The following is a 25,907-nucleotide window of genomic DNA, read 5'->3' as shown; positions in this document are numbered from 1 at the left end:
AGGAGGCCTCATCTGCATGGGCACCGCCCCTCAGGGTCCCCGCGGGCCGCGCCCTTCCCCCCACAGCCCACTTCCATTCCACAAAGGCAGACACAAGACCACAAAATCCCTCGGGGAAGTTGCATCTGAGGTGCTTAGTGGGTGACTTTTAAAGTACAGACGTTCAATGCATAGAGGGCAACTCTGAACTTTCCGCAATGCCTTACAGTCTATTAGTTAAATGGTGCAGTCTTATCTATGGTGTTTATCCACACCCAGACACCATCCTAGGCGCTGGCCTCCCCCACCACCATTGCTGGAAACCAGGTGGCCACATGGCCCAATTGATGGAACAAGGACATAAAGGCTCAGCCATTCTCCCTCACTGCCCAAAAGAGAGAAACTTTGGTATGTATTTCTTGCCCTGGCACCTCTATTGGTTCTCACACCCTATTGCCTTCATATTCCACCCTGCATTCTTTTCCAGGCTCCCAAAGCCTCGCCCAGTTCCTTGAATCCCCTTTGCCTGCTGTTCCCTACCCCCACCCCCAGAACTAGTCCTCCTTCAAAAGGTCCAGCCCCTGGGGGTCTGGGCCTTCTGCCACGTGTTCCATCCTGTATTCGCAGGCAGCTGGTCACCCACCTCTGGGATTTATTTTCTCTGAATAAATTCAGTCTGGCTGCCTCCTGTCTATTCTGTGACTCTTTCCCTAACATTTGGTCCCAGTTAGGGATGCAGGGGAAGGTGGCCCCTGGGTGGGCTCCAACCACCAACTTTAGGTTAACAGACAAAAGTGCTAACAGATTGCACCACAGAAACTCCACTGCTAGAAGCACAAGGACCGCCCCTTCCCTGGTCCACGCGCCCAGGCTGCTGCAGGCCTTGAGGAGCCATGCTGTGTGCTCCAGAGCCCTGGACTCTGCCGAGAGGGGAGCAGTAGCCCCACAGTGCATTGGGAGGTCGGGCAGCCGCGGGGACAGCCGCACAGCCTTCACCCCACCGCCTCAGGAGTCAGTAGTCTTTCAGAAAGAAATGAGCAAAATACTTTTTTTTCAAACTGCGGAAAATAATGTGCTACAAGATTGAAGCAAGGATGATTCATGTTGGTCTTTGATAAAATACAAATTTACTGTATTCAAATTATAATATCCTATCTCCTCATTGTACTAGACTGAGGAGAAAAATGAAACACAAAATTATCTTCAGCTTAGTGGAAATACTTAAAAGTCTCAAACTATCTTCAGCCTGTCCCTTGTGTACCAGATACAGCATTTCCTGAACTCCTGCTGTTGCAAGCCCACGTCATCATTCAGCTCTGCATGAGATCCATTAGGTAGACGCCTCCATCACCTAGGCTTTCTTTTACTCTCTCAGGCCCATGGTTTGTTTTTGTTCCCAAAGTCCCTAATGAGGGGGAGAATTGTCAGCTTACTGGAGTCACTTTGCCTGATGGTTCAGAGAGCTGGAAGACCCTGGGAGTTTCTGTCAACCCTACAGCATCCAGGAACCCTGTGCAGAGCATTTACCTATGATTGACAGGTGCAGGTATCTGAAAGCCCAGCTAGTTGATTTTGTAGTGAAAAAGGTTTTGGGGAAAGGGAATGCAGGGGCCACCTTTTAAAGATCTACATAGAAATGGATAAATCCTTGCCACAGAAGGTCCAATTATGACAGAGAATGACATATGTGAGACTGTGCAGAGGAAGACTAAAGATGTTCTGCTTGAATGGGCAAGAAACCCATCATGGCAGAGACAAGGAATCAGAGAAGGGTGGGAATTAGACCATGTGTATGCAGTAGCTTCTAATCGTGCCATCATGTTGTAATCACGTGGTGAGCCTATAACCAACACAAATGACTGGTTTCTGTTCCTAGCAATCTCAGTTTGAAGTGGCTTCAGGTGGGTTTGGAGCATTAGTAGTTTTCAAAGTACCCAGGAGCTTCTAGCCTTTGGCTAGAGATGACAAGGAATGTGAATGTGCTCAGGTCACCAGCCTAGAAGTATCCCAAGTGTGAACCTTCTTCTTAGAAGAGTCATAACAAGAGACATTGATAGAATTCTTCCTCTTTCAATGATCATATTTGCACAGCAGGAGAAAAAAAGAGAAGAGAAAAAGATGGAGCAGACTTTCTCCTAGACCTCTGTCCTCAAAATGTAGTGAGAAGCACACAATTCTCTGTGACCTGTAGCATGGACAGTAAACTGAGTAAAAACACAGGGGCTGGTGTTGTGGGCCCACATCCCATATGAAGGCAGCTTTGAGCGTGGGCAACTGCACTTCTAATCCAGCTACCTGCTGATGTGCCTGGGAAGGCTGTGGAAGATGGCCAATTACTTGGGCCCCTGCACCCGCATGGCCAACCCAGAGGAAACTCCTGGCTCCTGGCTTCAGACTAGACCAGCTCAGGCCTTTGTGGCCATCTGGGGAGTGAGCCAGGGCATGGAACAACTCTCTCACGGCCTATCCCACCTCCACCCCACCCCGTAGCTCTACCTCACAAATAAAATAAGCAAATCTTTAAAAAAAAATTCAAAGAAACAAGAACCTTTGCTAGAAGCAACCAGCCCTATTATTTCAGTAAAATCTCAGTAGTAAGTGCTTACAGTCTTGATTTCACAACCCAAGACTGGAGCAGGATCACAACTTGAAAATCTTTGCCTTCAATGAGTATTCTCAGGAGGAAACTATACAGAGTACTTTTAGGTCTTCTTCTCCCAAAGAGAACCCAACAGCAAGAAAACCAAACCTTTAGGGAATAGCTTCTGGGTTTGCATTTGCCTCCCCTGCAACAGATGGAACAAATCAAAACCAAACCCCAAATCCTTCCCTAAGAAGACTGGTTGACAGGAAACACCTAAGGAAAGAGAAATGAGCATTTTTTCACTTGCCATTAAAGAATTTTTTGGTTCTTTCCTGAAGATATCCCTGGAAACACCCTAAGGAGAAATTACCTTTGCAGAATGTTTCTTCCCCTGGCACAGGGGCATCAGCCAAGATCTACGCTTTGTGTTTTACTTGGATTTTCCCCTTTTCTGCTTCTGCTCACTTCTTTCCCCCACCCCCGCCCTCTAACTGTACAAGAACATTGACAAGTCTCACTGGGCAAAGCGTGTTCCTGTCCCAGCCAAAGTCATGCTCACCCTGTAGAACTTGTCCAGCTTCCTCCAGGTGGAAGCCCTCCCTCTGCCTTCCCCTTCACTATGTGATGTAGCAGAACCATGTTCGTGTCCAGCTCGGGTTTTTCACCTCTGTGTCATGTGGGTTTATTAATTAGCCCCTTGTCACCATGATCTTCTCACAGTCTTGTTATTGTCCAAGGAGCCTGGTGGCTCTAACACGGTAGGGCTCTCCCTGTGGCCTCACCCTCCTATGAAATGGATTTAGGAGAATTTTCTTGGAAATGTCTTCTCTTTGCTATAACAAGTCTGTGAATGTGCAGGTTTGAGCTATGGTTCTCATCCCGGGACCTGGCAAAGACCTTTATTTTCTCTCGAGGAGCAGCACAGAGGGTAAACTGAGGCTGAGGAGGAGCTGGTGGGGGCCAAGAAACTCACCTGCAGCAGCAGCTGGGAGCAGCGCTGTTGAATTTCTTTTTCTAAAGATGAACTTTTCCTGTCCACTGACTTGTCTTTGGCAATCCACCATAAAGCTGGACATCTTTGAAACACAGGAAGCCCCAGGCTTACCAGACCTCTAGGCTAGCAGGCTGATTCAGGGAGACACCAGAAAGACACTCCCCCGACACCCTGGTGTGGGAGGGGCCCTGGAGGAGAGAAAATGAGAGGCATAGAGAGAGGACTCCTATCCAATGATTCACTCCTTAAGTGCCCACAACAGCTGGGACTGGGCCAGGCCAAAACCTGGCTCAACCCAGTCTCCCCATGGGTAGGAGAGACCCACGTGCTTGTGCCCATCTCCCCTTCAGCAGATGGCAGCTGAGGTCTCTCTGGGTCCCTTTAGCTGTAGCAGGACTGCCTGGAGCCACCCAAACTCGCGCATCTCCACACATGCCTGGAACTGCCTTCCTGGCTTTTCCCTCTCTGAGATTTCCTCCAACCCCCTTGTCTTCCCAGCTGCTGTGGTGGCCTCGACCTTGTGCAGCAACTCGAAATGAGCAGACAACCGAGCTTTGCTCTCAGCCACATCTGTGAAACTGGAGCAGCTTCTCCATTCTTCCAGGAGTCTGCCAGTTTTGTTCAGTCCCCAGCAAATTCAGATGCTTTTTTAAGAAAGATTTTCCATTAACTTTCCTGCAGTCTCCTGCGGGAGAGTTAAATCTAGAGGCGAAAAGACGGGGGGGGGGGGCAGAATGGGCGTCCAGCATGTCGAGAGATAGGCTGATGTGCATCCGGCAGAGCTGTGTGACCTAGCCTAGCGAGGGTCCAGCCTACTTCTCACCTTCAAAGGAGTTTCAGGCGTCCAAAGATAGATCTCCTACCACTGAGCTTTTGCAGGACGCCAAGTGCATCTGATAGGAAATTACAAAACAACATTTCCCTGACCGGGAATCGAACCCGGGCCGCGGCGGTGAAAGCGCCGAATCCTAGCCACTAGACCACCAGGGAGACGCTGTGTCTTTGGTTTGATTGGTTTCCTGGCATTTGCAAGGCTAATCTAAGTGCTCCTACAGCACCTAAGCATTACTGCGCCTAGTCCCCCTTCAGGGAAGCCCCGGGAGCCCCCCCCCCCCTCCAGATTCTCGCCAAAGGGCGAACTGCACCTGACGAACCACGCGTCCCGCCCCGCAGGCAGCGCGCTGGCCCAAGCTGTCAGGTGCGTGTGCAGCCAGGGGCTGCGTCCCGGCTACGCTCAGAAACCACGCAGCCTTGGGGAGCAGACAGCGGGCCTCCGGGGAAGTGTGCGCAGCCGCCAGGGCACCCGGGGGTGGCTGCTGGGAGGGAGACCCGGAGGCACCCAGGGTACGAGGAGCTGAGAGTGAGCCGCTACGAGCTCCCACAACAACGCACACGCAAGCAGGGACACAGACGCCCGAGGGAATCTCTCTCAAGCAAGGCCTTGGGGTCCCCAGAGACCACCACGAGCCCATCCCCCAAACCCTGTCGCCCCTGAGTGTTTCCATCTCAGCTGAGCTCGGTCCCCATCCTCCCCACGCTCAGAGCAATCCCAAACACCAGGGCTCTGACGCCGAGGCGTTCCTCGACTCCACATCTAACCCGCCAGGAGCGCGTGTGTTCCTGTGGCTCGAGGACGGGCCTTGCTGTCACCCGGTCCTTCCTCGTGGTGACGGAATTCAAGCAAGCGGCGCGGACCAAGGCGAGGAGACCCATGTCCCTCGGGCCCCCCCGGAATGGCACTGGGCTGTCCTTGCCGCTTTCGTCGGCTTTGTCCTCCCCTTCAGCCTCTGCCTGGCCTGCCCTGGGCCCAGGGACCGTGGCAGGGCCCTGGCTGCGCGGCTCCTGTGGGAGCGGCGGGCACCCGGCAGCTCCCGGGGCGGCCCGCGGAGGAGCCCCAGCGGCTCCTTCGGGGATGTGCGTGGGCGCGGCGAGGCGCGGGCGTGCGGGGCCGCAGGGAGTGCGGGGTCTCCAGAGGCTGGCGCCCGTGCTGCTCCCGCAGGGGAACGGACACTGCCCCCTCTGTCCCGCAGGACCCTAACGTGTTCGTGGAAACGCGGGGTTTGTTATCCTCTGTGGATGGGGGAAGTGACCGATGGCGGCAGGAAGGGGACGAGAAAGGCACGACATTGTCTAATCTGAAGCCACCACGGCTCCCGCTTCATCTACATCATTTTCATGGACATATTTTGTTGGTTGATGTTGCGGTTGGTTTCCGTAGTGTAGTGGTTATCACGTTCGCCTCACACGCGAAAGGTCCCCGGTTCGAAACCGGGCGGAAACAAGATTCTTTTTCTGAAGAGAAAAAGGGCAGAGTGAGGAAGAGAAGTGGCCGTGTCCACGTAGTTCACATCAACCAGACCCCATTTCTCTTCTCTGCTCGTGGTGGCCATTGTCACCCGTTTCCTGCCATCCCAGCTCTTTAGATTTACAATAGTGAAATGCTTTCAGATTTTTTTGTAAATTTTTTATTTGAAATACAGAATTGGAGAGAGGTAGAGACACTTAGAAAAGTCTTTCATCTGCTGGTTCACTCCCCAAGTGGCCACAATGGCTGGAGCTGAGCCAATCCACAGCCAGGAGCCAGAAGCTTTTTCCAGGTCTCCCATGTGGGTGTAGGGGCCCAAGGATTTGGCCATCCTCCTCTGCTTTCCCAGGCAGAGGTACTAGCAGGGAGCTGGATAGAAAGTGGAGCAATTTGGACTCAAACTGGAGCTTATATGGGACATCAGTGCCACAGGCCACAGTGTAGGCCCCTCAGGGTTTCTTACAGGGAATCTTCTCCATAGGCCTCAGTCCTCTGTCTAGGCTGACCTGAACCAGTGCTTTCTGGTTTGTGAGCTCCAGAGGGGAGCTGAGAAGGGGCCTGCTTGGCTTCCCACCCTATGGGAACACAGCAGCAGAACCCACTGATGGGTGGAGAGAAACTGAATTTAAATCCGCATCTGGATCTCAAACCAAGCTGATACTGTCAATATTCCTCAGGCACCCCGGTTGAAAGTATCTATTTACATTAACCCACCCCTACCCCAGAGGATTCTCAGGACACTATGAGGGTCCCATGCCCCCTCTGAAGGTTCAGGCAGCCGACAGTTTTAATAACTGGAACCCCAGCGTGTACTGAGTGCGTCCTGTGGCTCCCAACCCCTTGCCCACCCTCTCTTCTGCTTTGTCCCTGGAGTTCTCGGCGCTGTCTTCACTGGTGTGCTGTCTTCACTGCAGCCAGAGCTTTGCCTTCTCTCCCAGGAGAGCTCTAGTGCCCTGGTCTTAGATGGTGCTGCTTGGAAGGGCTTGGGTGGCCAGCATAGGAGGCCAAATCCCCCGGGCCTCTGCCTTTTATCCAAGCCAAAGGCCTCACAGCTTCCTTCCTGGTCAGTATAGATTTGGTCCCCAAGCCTCGCCTTTCCTGACCTCTACAGTGGTGGCCTCTAAAGATGCAGCACCCTTGGGTGTCTGTCCTGGGCAGCCCTACATGTTTTCCTGGAGTTTACGCTTTTGCCCAAGGCCCAGCATGGAAATCACAGATCAACAGGGACTTCGTGGATTCACTAAAAGCACAGGTGTTCTGACAATGTTTTAGTTCTGGATGTTCTATAACGCAGAAACACACAAGGGCTTAGCTCCCCCACCCCAGGGCGTATCTGGAGGGTGGGAGTTTTACTTCAGGCCAAGCTCTACTCCCTCCAGTATCCTAACTGGACCTCAATGTAAACCCAGTCATTGGTAGACACATTTGCCAGCACCTTCTATTCCAAAATGCAAAGTGGAATTTTTCTTTCCCCCATTTCCTTAACTGACTGTAGGTTTATTCCTAGCTCATGAATTGCTACATAGGGAACAGGATTATCTGAGCAATGGACTCCAGCAGCAGTCATAAATACTGTTTGCAGTGTGGAAAGAAAGCAATTACATGCTTTGACCAGAAAATGAACCTTTGGAAGAGGGGAAAATTCTACCAGAATCAATAATGCTTCTAGGTGCAAAAAATCCCACATAGCCTTTAAATACACTCATTACTTCTGGGTCTGATGTGCAGCCTTTATATTAGGCCTGGGGTTCGTTTTCCTTAATCCTTTGTAGAAATGGAAACTGATGGGGCTGGCATTGTGGTGCCATGGGTTAAGCCACTGCCTGGGATGCCAGCATCCCAAATGGGCACAGGTTCATGTCTTGGCTGTGGCACTTCCAATTCAGTATCCCTGCTATGTGACTCAGAGGGCAGCAGATGATGGCCCAAGTACTTTTGCCCCTGCCACCCATGTGGGACACTGGGACAGAGTTCCAGGCAGGCTGTTGTGCCATTTGGGGAGTGAACCAACAGATGGAAGATCTCTCTGGCTTGCCCGCTCACTCTGCAACTCTGCCTTTCGAATAAATAAGTAAATCTTAGGAAGGAAGGGAGGGAGGGAGGGAGGGAAACAAACTGACAGGATCAACTGAAAGCAGTGATTCAAGTGTTCCAGTTCCAGAGAGGCCATAGTTTTTCTGGCGTTCTGTCTCAGAGGGAAGCAGATGCCAGCTGGAACCAACTCCCCAAGGTGTGCATTTCCAGCTGAGCTCCAAAACCCCAGTCTGCCCCTTGCCCATGCCCCTGTAAACCTAGAAGCCTTCGTGCTCCTAGAGGGTCCTGGAGACGTGACTGCTGAAAATCCCCCTGAAGAACACGTTCTGCTTCCTCAGGGCTGCTTCCCGCAGGAGCCTTGAAAACCAAGTTGCATTGACTGAAAACCCAGAACAGCAGCCGATCCAACACAGTCACACGTTTTCGGAGTTTGCGTCCTAATTTCTGAGGCAGTGGCTCACACACTAGTAAGTGCCTGAGTGTCAAAGCCAACACAAGTCCAGCATCTACTGAATCAAATTTTCCTGTATTTTGGGACCTTTGAGCCTCCTTCCAACACAGCTCTGGAACCTCATCGACCAAGAGAGAAAGGAGGGCTTGAGGTTACTCTGCTCATTGGTATCTGCATGGATAAGACCACTTTACAATCGTTCACTCATTCTTCAAGGTTGGAGAGGTCTAGATTCCTATAACCATGGACTAGATAGGTAAGTGATGGTATAATCATGCTATGCTTTTCTACACTGAATAGAAAATGATCTGAATTGCTTTGAAGACATAATACTGATAAAAAACTTCAATAGAGGGGCTGGTGTGGTGATATAGCAGGTAAAGCTGCCACTTGCAGTGCTGGCATCCCATCTGGGTGCTGGTTCGAGTCCCGGCTGCTCCACTTTTAACCCAGCTCTCTGCTCTGGATAGAAAGGGGTTTATGGATGAATGCAATACATCACTGGAAAAATACTTATTTCAGCCTTGGAAGACAAGCACCCTATGTGGAATTCAGTAACTATGTTCCTTTTCCTGCCATCAAAAGCTCAGGAAATTGGGACCAAGGCCAGAGCCTCTTACTCTCAGTAAAGTAACTGGAAACCAATCACAGGAGCCAATGACCATCCATGGTTCATCAAAGTTTTGCCAGTAGCAACAGCAGTAGGAAAGCTGCCTCTCCTCCCTTCTGCCAGTTTTCTTGAGTGAATGTAGCTGGCAGAACCTAATTTCTCTCTAGCAACCAACCTAGAGGGAGTCTGAGAAGTTTAATTCATAGCTCTTCAGAAGAATGCACATTATCAGGAAACTGGCACAGCAGGGGAGGTGGGACTCCACCCCAGGAGATGGGACTCAAATCCAGGCACTCACTGTGGGATGCGGGCATCCCTAGTGGTTTCTCAGCTTCTGCACCAAACACTGCCCCTGCTGCTCCTTTTCTGTCCTTGCCTTAGTTCAGAAAACATCAAGGCAACAGTTGTTGCCCCAACATCTCTGATTTTACTGGAGACAGTTTCAATAAAAACAGTTCTTACATCTAATCTTAAAACCGTGCACTTTTAAATTGTCCTATGCCTAAGAGGACTTTGATTTTTTAAAAAAGATTTATTTATTTTTTTTGAAAGGCAGAGCTAGAGAGAGACTGTGTATGTATGAGAAAGAGAGAGAGAGACGGAAGGAGGGAGAGAGATTCCATGCACTGATTCACCCTCTACATGGCTGTAGGACTGGTTCAGGGTGAAGCAAAGAGCAGATGTAAACTCCTTCCTGGTCTCCAACAGCGTGGCTTTTGCAGGCACATTAGCAGGGAGCCAGGTCAGAAGTGGCTCCGCAGCTTACCTCGCTGTGTCACAGGAATGATGTCATCCAATGTCAGCTCACTGGAGCTGCCTGATCGTCAGTCCTGAAGCTCCAAAACTGGGAGCTGGAATAAACCTTCTTTCTCGACCGATCCAACCTTGGACAGATCCTGTACCGTTCTCCTTTGAGACGTCTCCAGCTTCCTTTTTCCTCTTCGTTTTTGAAAAGACTCAAAACCAAAACTGCTGTACTGTGTGTTGCTCTGGGTTTCCCAGAGAACAAATCCAGAGGGGTGCATTTCTCACACACACAGGAGGAGAGTTGCTCTAGGAATCGGCTCAGATGAATGTGCAGACCGAGGCCTGACGTAGCCAGCTGCAGACCAGGAAACCCACTGCTGTAGTTCCAGGCCGAGGCAGCTCAGCCGCACAAGAGCAGTGTACCGGTTCAGAATCAAGAGAGAGAACTCAGCCTTTTATACTAAGCAGACGCTCAAGGAATTGGGTGAGGCTCCCTCACAACTGGGGAGGGGGATCTGTTTTACTGTCAGAAACGTCCTCCGAGGAACACCCATGCATAATGTTTCACTCAATATCGAGGCTCCCTCTGGCCCAGCCACACTGACACATACACAGAACTTTCAGTAACACTCTCAATCGCTATCACTAATAAATTTCCCACAACAGTAAACGTGTCCCAGGGACACATGGAGTGGTTTCATTTAACACAAGGCTACTTTGTGCCTTTTGACTTCTCACCCCAGTATCTACTCGTCATGGTCACTTGTAGACTTCTGCATTCACACATTTTTTTTTTTTTTTTAAGATTTATTTATTTATTTGAAAGTCAGAGCTACAGAGAGAAAGGGAGAGACAGAGAGAGATCCTCTATCTGCTGGTTCACTCCCCAGATGGCTGCATGGTCAGGGTTGGCCCAGGCCAAAGTCAGCAACCTGGAGCTTCTTCCAGGTCTCCCACATGGGTGCAGGAACCCAAGGACTTGGGCCATCCTCCACAGCACATTAGCAGGGAGCTGGCTTGAAAGTGGAGAAGCCAAGACACAAATAGGTGCCCAGACAGGATGCCAGTGCCACAGAAGGTGGCTTTACTGCTATGCCACAGCACCAGCCCTGGGGAATTTTTTTAAATCCATAAACATCATACTTTCCAAATACAAGTTTGACTTTTACTCTACTTCCCCAAGTCACTTTCCTTTTGGACAAACCCTTAAAACATTTTTGTCTAAAACATTTGGAATAGGCAATAGATACCTAATGTGGTACTCACTCCTAATCTTATGGTGGCCTTTGCACTTTTGTTCAGGCCTAGAGAGAGCTGCCTGGGTGGCTTAAGGCCACTGAACATGACCTGTAGCCCTGGACATCTAACAGAGTGCAGGAAATCCTGGCCCAAACAATGGAGGGATGGCAAGTGAGAACTGCTGAGCTCTGAGACAACGGCTCTGAACAAACCTCTGCCTGAGAGATGACAAATCTCCAACATGGCTTCTGGCTGTCAACGCCATGTCCCTAGACTGACCCAAAGTCCCTTTAAAATCCCTGCACAAGAAAACAACACTGCTGTCTGTTCAGGCCAACTCTTGTTTTTCCAAAGCACAGTTGTATTCTCTGAAGACCAGGGACTCGGGAGCACCTTCCTCAAGGACCTGAAAGCACTCCTTCACTATGCAGTTGGCTCAGGGTTGAGTCTGCATCTCCCAGCCCCTCGGGGAGGACAGAAGTCTAAATTCCAGGCTTTCCGGGGAGCAGACACCACTGGCCTGGTTAGTCAGGATGCTGGCGCTGAAGCCCCACCACCACCACCACCCCGCTCTCCCCTTAGCCCTGCCAGTCCCCTCTGCACTAATCTGGACAGAATTCAGCTCTCTATCCTCAGTAGCAGGACATGAGCCAATAGCAATAGGCTGCAGGTCTACCAGTTGGCTGCAGTAGAGAATCTGTTTTCCTCACTTTAACCTTGACAAAACAAATGTGAGTGATTCTTGTTAGTGGCACAGCAAATGGAAAGAGAGGTTAGCAGGACAGGATAGCGGGGGGTCCCCTGGACGCTGTCATTTTCATGGGCACTGAGACTGGGAAGCATGAGTACCCGGCTTTTATGAGCCTGAGACTTGGCTAGTCTTCCACAGAGTCTCTTTCCACGGCTCCATTGCAAGATTTGATTAGGCTCATATGGACACTTGGTGCGAGCAAGTACATTCACAGATACCAATAACTGTTCAGAATAAGGGGTGGCATTGTAATATAGCAGGCTGAGCCACTGCCTACAATGCTCCCGTTCCCTATGGGTGCCAATTTGAATCCCAGACACTCCAGTTCTAATCCAGCTCTCTGCTAATGCACCTGGGAAAGCAGTGGAGGATGGCCTAGGTCCTTGGGCCTCTGCACCCATGTGAGAGACCCAAAAGAAGCTCCTGGCTTCAGCTTGGTCCAGCCCCAGCTCTTGAGGTCATCTGAGGGGGAGAATCAGCAGATGGGAGATTTTTCTCTCTCTCCCTCTCTGTCTCTGTAACTCTGCCTTTCAAATAAATAAATAAATTAAAAAAAAAAAAAAACTCTTGCTGACAGCTATAGGCCCATAATAATTTCACCATACACTGGAAAGAGGAGACGTGAACAGCTCCGCACTGCTGCAGGCTCAAACACCAGGAAATACCGGCCTCTCCAGGATAATGGGCAATCAATACAGACTCGCAGACTAGTCTTCCTGTCACGCGCCATCAAACAGAGAATGCATCTCTGTCAATCACCACCTAACAGAGATCACCCCAGAAGTTCACTTGAAAAGATCACACTCAGAAACCCCCAGCGATGCCCCTGGTGGGAGAAATCACGATGCAACAATGAAAGAAAGAACAAAGGCCTTGGTCCAGGGCCCAGGTTCAGCATGCAGGAGTAAAGAGCTCTGTTTCTGCTCATGGGAGAAACTGAAGAATCAAGGGATCATGAGCCAATAGCGCTAGGGCCCAGGTCTGCCTGTCGGGTACAGGTTCCTTTGGCTCCAGTGATGCATCTACATGGACAGATGGTCTGGGCAGAGCCCCAGCAGACATCTGCAAGGAATACTATGGAGAGAGTTATCTGCATGCTCACTGATCATTGTACAGCAGGAGAAGAAGCATTGTCTTCTCATCACTTCCTGTGGAAGCCAAAGCAAGATTTCTGAAGATAAAAAGGAAAGAGGAGAACAGGTATCTAAGAGTATAAGATTTTCTCCTCCTTGGATGAGTAGCACAGCTAAGCCCTCATTGAAGTCGCTCTGCCTGGTCTTCTCTGGACCCACCTGGCTAGGTCACCTGTACACACAGCAGCTACAGTTAGTTATTGGAGGGCTTTAGGATGTCTTACAGGTTTAGCAGGTCAACACACACAACAGAACACCTGTGTATAGTGCCTGCCATGTACTTCTATTGGGCCATCTTGTTAGTTAAGCTATGGAGTGGGGAGGAGGCCGAACTCCCCTTGTTGGAGTGTCAGAGATCCCTGTATAGCTTGTCCTGCTGGCAGATAAGTTATAAGAAGGACATTGATAGAGTTGGGATACCAATTGGAATATGATTTAGTGCCACTCCTGTAAGAGATCAGTTTGGTGAGTTTGTGATATTCGAAGCACTGCATGTATGGCATAAGGGAGCAATTGCACAGGCAATGCTACACTGTGGACACCCAAGGGTGAAAGATGTGCACAATACAATGACAACTGCAGCACTGTTCTCATGAAACCAGATTTCAAAAGATTTTTGAGAGGAGTTAAATAAATAGTGCACAATCTCTTATTTTAAAAAAACAGAGCAGGGAGTAAGTATGCTTATGATAATGATCCCACCAGGGACATCATTGATAAAACAATCACATTGTAGACACACTCTTGGAAGCAGAATACTACTGTTGCTGCAATATTACAGACAGACTTGAGGATTACTCGTCCAGGCTCATAAAAGGAAGATTTGGGATTATTATGGCACCAGGACTGGGGTCCTTCTCGGTGTGTTTCAGGCCTCCTGAGCTCCCAGTAGGTGGTCTAGGAGTGGAGTGACAAGGGTAGGTGGCCTTTGTGGGAACAATAGACAGGAAGAGACGGGAGCGTTCTCTTCTGAGTGATCCTGGTAAAAAGGGATGGCGGCCGTCCCTGGGTGGGCTCGAACCACCAACCTTTCGGTTAACAGCCGAACGCGCTAACCGATTGCGCCACAGAGACTGTGCCCTCAGGCGCACAGGGACCATGTCTTCCCGGCGGCTGCCGGCCTTGGCGGGACCACGCTGCGAGCTCCAGAGCCCCGCAACCCCGAGAGGCGAGCTGGAGCCGCACTGGGCACCTCGCAGGCAACCTGTGCTTAGAGAAGTCGGGCAGTCGCGGGCAGCTGCGTGGCCTTCGCCCGCCCGCCCGCCGCACGAGCCCGTGCCCCGCAGACGCCGGGTCCACAGCGCCCGCGTCGGCGCCGCCTCCACGCCGGGAACACGCTGCCCCCGCCGTCCCTGCCGCCCGCGGGCGCTCGGAAGCTTCGCGTGTCCAGCACGGGGCTCCCCGGGTTCAGGGTCGCGGTGACGGCCGCTCTCGGGTCCTTCGCCGGGAACAGGGTTTGGCCGTCACGGCGCCCCGGGGGACCTGAGGACTCCAGGCGGCGGGGTCTTCAGCGCTCAGGTCTTGGGAGCCCCGCGGGGATGGAAGTCACGAAGGGCCGTGCGAAGGGAGCCGCTTTTCGTCGCGGAATTCCGGCGGATTTTCCGCATGCTCCTCTGGGGCGGCAGGGGCGGCGGGTGGGGCCAGGAGTGGGGCCCAGGACACCACGAAGGGGAGAGAACGAGACCCCGGACGTGAGCGCGGGCACTTCCCAGGAGACTTGTGCAGCCCACAGGGCAGGTGGATCTTGGAGGAAGAAATGTTGATGACGGTCGCAGAATGGGTGAGGAAAAAGGAAAAACGGCGAGGAGGTGAAGAAAAACCCAAGCAGCTGTGACGCTCAAGAACATAGAACAGCACCACGTATGGGTTAAAAGCCCAACAAGAACTACCTGTCTGCCCGTAGCTTCAGCGGCGCGCCGTGATCGTATAGTGGTTAGTACTCTGCGTTGTGGCCGCAGCAACCTCGGTTCGAATCCGAGTCACGGCAGCATGCGGCTGGGGGCGATTGTCTTTTCCCCGAGCTTCTGACTCTGCATCGGGAACCCAAAGAGGTCGGGCGTGGTGGGGCCACATCCATCCCTTTTGCAGGTTTTAGGGTAAAGGAGCTCTGAGATATCTGAGACAATTACACTCCAACTGGGGACTGTAAAAGAAAATAGAACTGGAACGTCTAAACTTTACGACCCTTCCTGGTCCCCAATTTTGTTGGCAGTAGGACCTGACTCAGAAACCACACAGCCTAAAGCGAACAAGTCTTCAGTACTCAGCTGGAGGGATTTTGGCAACAGGACCCACCACCTACTAAGTCGTAGACTTTCCATACAGAACTCAATCGGCAAAGGAGTCTGAATGCAGATTCCATACAATGAGGTGGTGGAAGGGATCCCTAAGCTGACACCAACGGCTCCAGTTATAGAGGACTCCAGCCTCTCAGACTGGACATGACGGTGAATTCCAGCTACCGGGGTTTATTACAGAGGAGAGGGCTACATGTCCAGAGCAGTACGATACGATGCTGTTCCAGGCTAACTGTAAACCACAGAGCAAGAGGCAACAGGGCGGCCCCTGAGCAAAGGCCGAGGGCAGCACGCAGGCTTAGACACCAGAGCACCTAGAAGCCAGTGGAACGGTTTGTCCTGGACCGGCCCCCTGGGCTGGCTGATGCCAGGGTGGTGACAAGAAGCAACCTGAAGGGAAAATTTCATTGATTCTCCCTTATGTGGGTCACTGTCAGGGTTAAGAATTGAAAAATGCGATTCCATCCTTGGCCTTTTTCAGAGACTCAAAGTGATGGAAGTGGAGCGAAGCACATCTCACACAGCCCTGCTGGAGGAACCCAGGGCCACGGCTGGTGGCCCAGCTCCCCGGTGGTCCCTGGGATCTGAACGCCCATTTGGGAAAAGAACTGGTGTCTTTGCCCCAAAGTTAAGAGGGAAAGGATTTGAAAGGTATCAAGAGATGGGAGGGCAAAGAGAGTATTTCAGCAAGTGAGCAAGCAAACTTTCCCCTATGTTCACACCAAATGGACGCCCAAGAACCAGGATGAACTGCTGATGCTTCCCTCTAGAGGTTTGTCACTCAATTGTATAGAGTCTACTTCCGGTGAGGCCTTTTTTCAAGGCAAGGGATTTTATTTGAGGCCAAAGCTTTGTCATGTTTCCTGAGCTAAATCCCCAATGTGACCCTTTGCTCTGTGACTCCTTTGCTGTCTTCCGATGGAGGGGCTCTGTGAGGATCTCAGACCTTCTTTTGCCTCCTTTACACATCTTTCTTGTGACTTTTCCCAACATGAACATAGTGCAGGTCCAAACATGAGAAGCCCAGGCTCAGTTCACAGTCAAAGCAGATCTCTCCCTCCTTCCTTCCACCTGCCATGCAGTCTGCTGAGGCGGCTTCAGATTCTGGCCTCCAGGAAGAGCCACATTGACCCGAACCGCCTTATCTGCTAGATTGTGTCCTCCATCATGGCTCCCTGCGGTTTGACAGAGCCTTGAATGTTGATCCGACAGAATTCCAGACCAGCCTGGTGCCCTGTCCCCCATCTGCTTCCCTCTGGCCACATTTGCCCGTCATTTCTACTGAGGCAGCCTACCATAAACTGCTTTTTGTAGCAGAGATCACCAGCACTTGCTCTAAGCCGGCCCACCAGCTGGTGAAATGTGACTCTCATCATAGTAAATCCACAGCTTGCTGCCTGCTGTACCTTGGCAACGTGGTTCCCAAAGATGTCAGTGCTGTTATCACCACCATCAAGACCATTTGTGGATTGGTGCCCCATTGGTTGCAAGGTTGGCATGGATTACCAGCTTCTTACTTTGGTGCCCGGTGGAGACCTGGCCAACAGGGCCCAGCCAGCTGTGTGCACGCTGAGCAACACCACAGCCATAGCCGAGGCCTGGGCTAACCTGGACCACAAGTTTGACCTAATGTATGCCAAGCGTGCCTTTGTTCACTGGTACATGGGGGAGGGCATGGAGGAAGGAGAGTTCTGAGGTCCGTGAGGACATGGCTGCCCTGGAGAAGGATTATGAAGAAGCTGGAGCAGACAGTGCTGAGGGAGAGGATGAAGAGGAGGAATATTAACTAGTTTGCTGCCACGGCTCACCTTACTCCTTATTCTCAGATTGTCCATTGTGGCCCTAACCTGTCAATAAAACTGATGTTTGTGTGTTAAATAATAATAATAATAATAAAAAAAACCCTAAGATAGATGAGCACAGCTGGGCGGCTGTGGGAGTGGGCATCTCGTGCACCCCCCGGCTGAGAACAGACGCTCACCCAGGCTCTGCCAGGGCACAGCCCTGCAGAAAGGCCAGGACAGCTGCACCCAGAGCACACTTCCGGAGGACACCTGCCGGCAAGGGCCCATCCACCCTGGGCTGACTCGGATATGGGATAAGGTAGCTAGCTGAGCTGTAGGTCACAAACCCCATGTAATTCTAAGCTGTCAGAACGCCCCCTATCCCAGGACACCTTGTTTTCATCTGGGACCCAAGGAAGGGTCTCCATATGAACATATACAGTAAGCTCCACGTGGAATTTTATGGAGCTTCATAACCCTCCCAGGTGACCACACCGCATCGTAAAAGGAGCTGAGGGTGCGCCCTCTCTCCACTTCCCTTCCCACACCCCCTTCTCCCAGTGGCCCTCTCCAACTGTGTCCACATGTGTGTGTTTATTTACTATTTAAATAAACTTGATTGTTTTGTGCACCGTCTATGTGCCAGTACTTAAAATGCTTTCTAAGTAAAAGGCAAGGGCTTGAATTAAGATGAAATCCCACGTCACCCCACCCTTGTCACTGATTCTTGTGGCATAGTGCAGTTGTCAGAAAGCAATGGAAGTTCTAGCCCTCTTCGTTTGGCCATTTGAAATCTTGCCTGCCTTCGCTACCTTGGATACCTTACAGGCGTTTCCTCTGAGAAACTAATTACTGAATAAACACGTCATTTTTGGATGACCTGCACTTGTTATTTATGTGGATAGGAGAGATCAAGGAACCATCACAAGTTGGTTCCATGGTGTAATGGTGAGCACTCTGGACTCTGAATCCAGCGATCCGAGTTCAAATCTCGGTGGGACCTTCCTCTTTAACTTAAAGAGATGGCGTTTTTACTGTGTGGGCATCCCCTCCAGTTTCATTTTAGGGCCAGGAAGGCAAGCTCTGGAGGGAACAGACTGTTCTGGTCCTCAGTGCTTCCTGTCGGCGGTTTGTACCTGGGACCTCCCAGGATCGTCCCGCGAAGGCTCTCCAGCCCCCTCAGGAGTCCGGGTTCCAGAAACGGATTCTTTACACCGGCCCGGTCCCCAGGGAAATGAACGAGCCTGGGGGATCCCCGTCCTGGGCGAGACTGGGGCTTCTGCCCTCGCCGTGAAGAAGGGGCGGAGGCACACACGGTGCCCTTGGCCCTGCCGAGGCTGAAACCTGAGCCCGCGGGGAAATCACCCACGGCTATTGGGGACAGGTGGAAAACCCCGGTGTCTGGACCACGGAGCTGGATCCCGGCAAAGTCTGGGTGGGACCTCCTGGAGTGGGTGGAAAGACTTTTTTATTCAGGTCGCCCTTTCTTTCTGCGTTCTTCCTGGGCGGGAGGAGCAGGGGAGAGGCCGCCCTATGGGGCCCAGGAGGGAGCGTCCAGCCCGGCCCTGCCTCCGCCCCGCAGCCTCTGTCCTCTGCCCCGGTCACTCGAGCGTGCAGACGGACGATGGTCAGAGGCCTGGACCGTGGCTCTGGGCCGACAGCCCCTGGAGCGAGGAAATCCATCAACCCCTGCAGACCTAGCTGCTCCTCGGCCCCGCGCAAGTCGCCTTGAGCCTCGCTCAGGAAGTTCACATTCGGGCGCCTGGCCTCGTGCTGCTGGGGAGAAGAGGAGCTCGCGGCCCACAGCACCCTGCGGGCTCGGATTACAGCGCGCTGGCTTTCTAAGGCCGCCGTCCTGCCGAACTTGCTGGTGCAGTGTGTGAGGCTGGTGAGTCATCCCAAAAGGTGATGGCCCCTCAAGTAATAGGCATTGTTGTAGCTGCTGCCACAGCCAGTATTACAGGAGCCTATAGGTGCACTAGCTCCGAGCACGATGAGCCTGCCTCCCGGATCATGAGGCCTCCAAGGTGTCCCACAATGGGAATTGCCCCTGGACAAGGACTTCATTGGGTGGCCCCCACAAAGGATGCCTTTTTGACCCTTGGCCACAGAGTTATGGAAGTAGATTCATGGAGGCTAGGGCCCTATTGCCCAGGGCCAGGTTACCACAGACCTATTTGCTATGCTGGATTCTCTGGTTTTCCTTACAGGGCTCCCTCCACCAGGAAAGTGCCCACCAAGGCCCTGGAGGCATCCTGGCCCTCCTCAGCTCCCTACCTGTTTCCTGTAAGGCTGCACAAACTCCTTTTATTTGCTTGAGGCCTATACAATTTGTTTAAAATAAACTCTTAAGAATATCATTTAAAAAAAGAAAGCCATGGATTTCCTTTGTGATTCTAAACACTATGTTCCGTGTACTTAAATCCATTACACTGTGAAGGCTGAGCAGGCTTCACAAGATTGCCAGAGGGGGCCTCTGAGGGAGAAGGGATAAGAACAAGCACCCATGGGGAACCAGAGTGAGATCTGCAAGGCCACTGCCAGAGATGGGAAAGAGAAGGAAAGGAATATTCGGGAGGAAGAAACTATGTGTGTGGACTTCAGAAAGCTCACTTCCTCGTCGGGACGCCCTCCACAGCAGCGCTTCTGAGCAGAAACTCCTTTGACAGCGGCTGGTCTTATCTCAAAGTCCCTAGATGGATGGGACGGCGTGCGATGTCCCTTGGAGGACTGCTTCAGTGCTTTTTTGGCTGACAGCATTCTGAAGAGCTAGGTAACGTCTCTCACGCTTTGAAGGAGCAGGCAGCACAGGTGCGGGTGTTCCTGGGTTGAGGAATCAAGCGGTGCAGGAGCGAACATTTGGCTTCCCTTCCCCAAGCGCTTCCACCAGCATATGCAATCAAAGGCTGTGCTAAAGTGGGCTGCCGTGTGGCCTGTCTGGGCTCCACGGGACAGGAACCGCTGACTAGGGATGGTTGAGCCTGACAACAGAGAAGAAATGGCTTCCAAGTGCCAGGAAGGCAGAGAAAGCCACCAGCCACCCCACCGGGCCTCCGCCCCCCTTGGTACTCACAGCCCACTGTGATTAGCATGGTTATAGTGACTGTTGCAGAAAGGAGAACAGCTTTCTTCCTTCCCTATTTCGGGAGCGCGCCCAGCAGTACACCCTGTGTGTAGATGGCTACCTTCCTCTCCAGGTAGATCTACCCCCCAGCGGCCCGTGGAAACCACAAACTCCTCCACTTACTAGTACACAGAAGACCTGTTCTTTAACACCAAAGACCAGGGGAGAGCGCGAACGCAGTCCCCCACTACCACAAATTATGCAGTCGAGTTTCCCACATTTGGGGAAATCGCAGGGGTCAGCACTCCCGCAGTGCAATGGGAGAGCCTCGCCCTGGGAAAACCACCTGCGTGATCATGGTGTCTCCCCTGCCAGGTAAGTATGAGTTCCAAGCCTTCCCCCCAAGCACAGCCTCACACGCCCCGCACTCTTCACACGCGCTCACTTTGCGCCCCGCACCCCCGGGCCCTCTTCGCCCTCACGCACGCACAGCGCACCTATGTGCCGCCAGCCGTCCCGCGCTTTCTCCCACTGCACGGGAAAGCGGCCGTGAATCTGCAGCAGGTCCCGGACCAGCAGCCCCTGCGTTGCTCTATCTGCATAGCCCCGCCCCGTCCGTGACGCCACCGGAGGCGCCCCGCCCTCCCCCGCGCCTTGTCGCCGGTGCGCAGAGTGACAGCTGTGCCCGCCCCGTCCCTCCCACTCCCGAACCTGTGAGGGCGCCGGGCCCCGGCCCCCGGCCCCGGCCCGGCCCAGGCCCCGGCCCAGGTCCTGGTCCTGGTCCGTCCCGACTGCGCCCGTTCTCACCCTGCGTCAGGCCTGGGACCTTTTGTCCGAGGCCCGAGCACCCTTCTCGAAATCATCGCTCTATACGCGCGGAACATTTAGGGTCAGCCAGGAGTATCTTCATGCCGGAACTCGAAATGAAAAGTGGACTTAGTGGATGCCGATCGGACGTCGAAGCCAGCAGCTGACAGATCCCGTCTTTATGAAGGAGGAGAAGGCGCCCGGGGGCCGCAGACCTTCATCCTGATGGAGCACCTCTGGTGTCAGGAAGACGGCGTCCACGCTGACGGCGCGGATCCTGCCGGGGGTTCGGGACGCGAGGCGGTGCTGCTCCGCAGAGCGGATAACCACGCTCCCGCCTGTCCCTGCGGGGCTCCCGCGTCTCGCAGGGCCCTCTCCACGCCTGAGAGCTTACCGACGCCAACGCCTTAGATCCTCAAACAAGGAACTAAAACGTCTCACGTTGAGGAAACGTCTAGGGGGCATTCCCACCGAGGTGCTGAACCCGCGACTGAATCGTCCGTCTTCGGTGATGAGGACGCGGGAACGCGGAGGGTGGAGCAAGGTCGGGCGCCTACGGAAAGACCGGCTCAGCCGGCACAAGCGCCCTCTGTTCTGCTGTGCTGCCCAAGTCCCAGAACCTTTACTGAGAGGTTCTCCCTGCAGATAAGTGGCATGGGGGCTGGTCGGGCCCTGCAGCCAGGACAACACTTCCCTAGTGAGGGATGAGGCACCGGAGTTCCCTGGAAGAACCCGACTGCTGAAAGCCCCATTCAGGCCACGCTCCCGGGGTGCTGACTGGGAGTCCCTGTCCAGACAGCAGTGCAGAGAGATTTTTCTGGGAATCTGAGCAGCCCAAGTGAACACACTGGGCACCGTCCTGACAGAGTTGGCACTGGACACCTGACAGAAACGGAAATCGAGCTTTTTCTCTATACTGCACCAGGGAAACACACCTGGGGCGGGCAGTGTAGACATCCATATCCCAGGTGGGAGTGATGTCTGCGCTATGCACCTAACATCTAGGACTCAGCTTCCTGCTGATGTGCACCCTGGGAGGCTGCGGTGATGCTGAAGTACTTGTGTCCCCGTCACCCAGATGGGAGTCCCCAATCGAGCTATAGGCTCAGCTCACAGGTTGATATGATGTAAGTAGGTAGCTGGTTTAAGTCTTTGTGATCTGGAAGTCCCTGCAAGCCCCCAGTGTGATGGTATCCCCTACCTGTCCATCAAAACGCTCTCTCTCAGGATGGACCCGATTCACTTGGGATCTTTATTGGGGAATGCCATGAAAATACGGCTTGTGAGATATCATAAAATTCCCAGGTGGCTTCACTCATGTAGCTGCATCCTATCTTACCAATAAGAGGCTAATGGGGGGGGGGGGCAGTGGTGCTTCCAAACAAGAAGCAGAGAACCAAATCCTGGCCTCACACCTGCTGCTTCCCAGGGTGCTGTAAGGCCACCACAAATTGAACTAAACACTGGAGTCAGAGAAAAGGTTTAGTGTCGAGTGGGGGAAGCCCTACGGGCTGGGCAAGAGGGCAAGAGAGGGCCCACGTGCAGGAAGCAGGTCCTATTATAGCTTTGTGGGGGAGTGGGGGAGCTGGGGAATAGAGGAGCGAATTCATTAGGGCGGAGTGGAGCTGACACCTGTGGTTGGGCCATCTGGTCACTTGGCTTCCAGCAATGGCGGCTTGACCTAGAGCCTAGGAGGGTGTCCAGGACGTAAATCATGCCCTGGACAAGTGTGCACCATTTACTAACAGTAAAATGTTAGCATTTCAGCATTAGAAAATAATTTTAAACAGAAGCGCCTTCTCCTGCTTCATAAAGACGGGATCTGTCAGCTGCTGGCTTCGACGTCCGATCGGCATCCACTAAGTCCACTTTTCATTTCGAGTTCCGGCATGAAGATACTCCTGGCTGACCCTAAATGTTCCGCGCGTATAGAGCGATGATTTCGAGAAGGGTGCTCGGGCCTCGGACAAAAGGTCCCAGGCCTGACGCAGGGTGAGAACGGGCGCAGTCGGGACGGACCAGGACCAGGACCTGGGCCGGGGCCTGGGCCGGGCCGGGGCCGGGGGCCGGGGCCCGGCGCCCTCACAGGTTCGGGAGTGGGAGGGACGGGGCGGGCACAGCTGTCACTCTGCGCACCGGCGACAAGGCGCGGGGGAGGGCGGGGCGCCTCCGGTGGCGTCACGGACGGGGCGGGGCTATGCAGATAGAGCAACGCAGGGGCTGCTGGTCCGGGACCTGCTGCAGATTCACGGCCGCTTTCCCGTGCAGTGGGAGAAAGCGCGGGACGGCTGGCGGCACATAGGTGCGCTGTGCGTGCGTGAGGGCGAAGAGGGCCCGGGGGTGCGGGGCGCAAAGTGAGCGCGTGTGAAGAGTGCGGGGCGTGTGAGGCTGTGCTTGGGGGGAAGGCTTGGAACTCATACTTACCTGGCAGGGGAGACACCATGATCACGCAGGTGGTTTTCCCAGGGCGAGGCTCTCCCATTGCACTGCGGGAGTGCTGACCCCTGCGATTTCCCCAAATGTGGGAAACTCGACTGCATAATTTGTGGTAGTGGGGGACTGCGTTCGCGCTCTCCCCTGGTCTTTGGTGTTAAAGAACAGGTCTTCTGTGTACTAGTAAGTGGAGGAGTTTGTGGTTTCCACGGGCCGCTGGGGGGTAGATCTACCTGGAGAGGAAGGTAGCCATCTACACACAGGGTGTACTGCTGGGCGCGCTCCCGAAATAGGGAAGGAAGAAAGCTGTTCTCCTTTCTGCAACAGTCACTATAACCATGCTAATCACAGTGGGCTGTGAGTACCAAGGGGGGCGGAGGCCCGGTGGGGTGGCTGGTGGCTTTCTCTGCCTTCCTGGCACTTGGAAGCCATTTCTTCTCTGTTGTCAGGCTCAACCATCCCTAGTCAGCGGTTCCTGTCCCGTGGAGCCCAGACAGGCCACACGGCAGCCCACTTTAGCACAGCCTTTGATTGCATATGCTGGTGGAAGCGCTTGGGGAAGGGAAGCCAAATGTTCGCTCCTGCACCGCTTGATTCCTCAACCCAGGAACACCCGCACCTGTGCTGCCTGCTCCTTCAAAGCGTGAGAGACGTTACCTAGCTCTTCAGAATGCTGTCAGCCAAAAAAGCACTGAAGCAGTCCTCCAAGGGACATCGCACGCCGTCCCATCCATCTAGGGACTTTGAGATAAGACCAGCCGCTGTCAAAGGAGTTTCTGCTCAGAAGCGCTGCTGTGGAGGGCGTCCCGACGAGGAAGTGAGGCCATCCAGTGAAATTAGCTTCTGTGGACTCTCAGATGTAAGTAGAACGTCCTCACAAGCAGGCTGCTGGCTGTGGCTGGAAAGCTTGTTTCCAGACCTGCTGGCATCTCCCTCACTATAGCTCCTTGTGCTGCATGTGTGACATTGCAGTTTTAAATCAGTTTTAAGTTACTTTCAGTCTTCCACCCAGAGCTAGTAGAGGAGGGTCTGAGCCCCTAATGAGTGTTAGGCTGTCTCCAAGAGACCCCTGCTATCTCCATGAGCCCCAAGCCAATCAACATACCATCTGCCAAATTCCCATGCAATGGGCACCCCCATAGAATGACCTAATGAACAGATAGTAATGCTTTAAAAACCCTGGGCACTTCCTGTAAGCCAGTGTCTCCTTCAGGCACTCTGCCTGGTCTCCTCTTGAACCAGAAGCTTTTCTGTTGCTTGCCAATCAAATAAAAGTATCCTCTTCTCTGCAAATGTGTCCTGGCTTTTTATTTCCGTACTCAGCTAAGGGAAAGAACCCACGAAATTCGCTTTGGCAACTGTGCTCCCCTTCGCTATCAGTAACTGGAAGAAAACATTCTGGAAGTCCACAAGCAGAGTTTTCTTCCCTCCAAATCTCCGCTTCTCTTCTCCAGCTCTGTGGAGGTGGCCTGCAGAGCCCAGAGTCTGGTCCTAAATGCATGCCTGTTCTTTTCTCCCACTCTTTTGGCGGTCTTCTGAAGCCTGAGCACCCTTCTGGGGATGATGGAGTTCAAGGCATGGACGGAACCCTCAGAATCGCAAAGGAAATCCGTGACTTTCAGGTCCAGCCACCTTTGTGAGCCTCCCTCAGTCTAGAGGGAAAACAGTGAGGCGGAACCAGAGCTGGGTGGCTCAAGTTACAGGACCCAGCCCTAAGACGACCTCGAATCGTGGTGATGCAAAATAAGAAATCCAGGGACTACTGGCTATCGTCACTTCTCACCGGCTACACCGAGACTAATCCTGGCTCCTGGGGGACGCTTGCAGGGCAGGGACCGTGCGCCGCCTCGTGGCCACCGCGGGGATCCCAAGAAAGCCAACCCAGCGACGCCCAGGACGGCGGCCTTAGAAAGCCAGCGCGCTGTAATCCGAGCCCGCAGGGTGCTGTGGGCCGCGAGCTCCACTTCTCCCCAGCAGCACGAGGCCAGGCGCCCGAATGTGAACTTCCTGAGCGAGGCTCAAGGCGACCTGCGCGGGGCCGAGGAGGAGCTAGGTCTGCAGGGGTTGATGGATTTCCCGCTCCGGAGGCTGTCGGCCCTGAGCCACGGTCCAGGCCTCTGACGTCGTCCTTCTGCATGCTCGAGTGACCGGGGCAGAGGACAGAGGCTGCGGGCCGGAGGCAGGGCCGGGCTGGACGCTCCCTCCTGGGCCCCGTAGGGCAGCCTCTCCCCTGCTCCTCCCGCCCAGAAAGAAAGAAAGAAAGGGCAGGGTGGATAAACGTCTTTTTCCACCGACTTCCAGAAGTCCCACCCAAACTTTGCCAGGATCCAGCTCCGTGGTCCTGACACCGGAATTTCCCAGCTGCCCACGACAGGCGTGGGAGATTTCCCCAGGGGCTCAGGTGACAGCCCTGGCGGGGCCAAGGGCTCCGTGTGTGCCTCCGCCCCTCCCTTCTTCACCTCGAGCCCAGGAGCCTCAGCCTACTGCCATTCTTTATTCGTCTCAGGGCTCTTGGAAAAATACGCAATCGAGGTCCAAAGGAACGTGAATATTGACACAGAAATAAAATAGCTGAGTTTCATTGACAAATCAGCAGAACAGCTCCAACGCCCTGGGAATCCTCATTCTACACAGAATCAAAGCTGCAGGTGTGGTGAGCATTTTCCTGTTTTGATCAGTGAGCGTGACTCAGTGT

At 53.2% G+C, this 25,907-nt stretch overlaps 7 non-coding genes across 7 annotated transcripts; 4 read left to right on the top strand and 3 right to left on the bottom strand.

Annotated features, from left to right (window-relative positions):
* Positions 1-4,475: 4,475 nt before the first annotated feature.
* Positions 4,476-4,547, bottom strand: TRNAE-UUC (transfer RNA glutamic acid (anticodon UUC)). Its single transcript has one exon. It is a non-coding gene; the product is annotated as a tRNA-Glu (tRNA).
* Positions 4,548-5,765: 1,218 nt separating this feature from the next.
* On the top strand, positions 5,766-5,838 carry TRNAV-CAC (transfer RNA valine (anticodon CAC)). Its single transcript has one exon. It is a non-coding gene; the product is annotated as a tRNA-Val (tRNA).
* A 7,989-nt stretch (positions 5,839-13,827) lies between these two features.
* On the bottom strand, positions 13,828-13,901 carry TRNAN-GUU (transfer RNA asparagine (anticodon GUU)). The gene has a single exon. It is a non-coding gene; the product is annotated as a tRNA-Asn (tRNA).
* Positions 13,902-14,742: 841 nt separating this feature from the next.
* Positions 14,743-14,814, top strand: TRNAH-GUG (transfer RNA histidin (anticodon GUG)). Its single transcript has one exon. It is a non-coding gene; the product is annotated as a tRNA-His (tRNA).
* Positions 14,815-17,839: 3,025 nt separating this feature from the next.
* Positions 17,840-17,911, top strand: TRNAQ-CUG (transfer RNA glutamine (anticodon CUG)). The gene has a single exon. It is a non-coding gene; the product is annotated as a tRNA-Gln (tRNA).
* A 2,280-nt stretch (positions 17,912-20,191) lies between these two features.
* Positions 20,192-20,355, bottom strand: LOC133761365 (U1 spliceosomal RNA). Its single transcript, XR_009866163.1, has one exon. It is a non-coding gene; the product is annotated as a U1 spliceosomal RNA (small nuclear RNA).
* A 2,840-nt stretch (positions 20,356-23,195) lies between these two features.
* Positions 23,196-23,359, top strand: LOC133761364 (U1 spliceosomal RNA). Its single transcript, XR_009866162.1, has one exon. It is a non-coding gene; the product is annotated as a U1 spliceosomal RNA (small nuclear RNA).
* The last annotated feature ends 2,548 nt before the right edge of the window (positions 23,360-25,907 follow it).

This window comes from Lepus europaeus, chromosome 5 (assembly GCF_033115175.1).
Source record: "Lepus europaeus isolate LE1 chromosome 5, mLepTim1.pri, whole genome shotgun sequence".
Classification (NCBI taxonomy): domain Eukaryota; kingdom Metazoa; phylum Chordata; class Mammalia; order Lagomorpha; family Leporidae; genus Lepus; species Lepus europaeus.
Note: the sequence above shows the minus strand (reverse complement) of the source record. Positions and strands in the feature narration are given on the sequence as shown.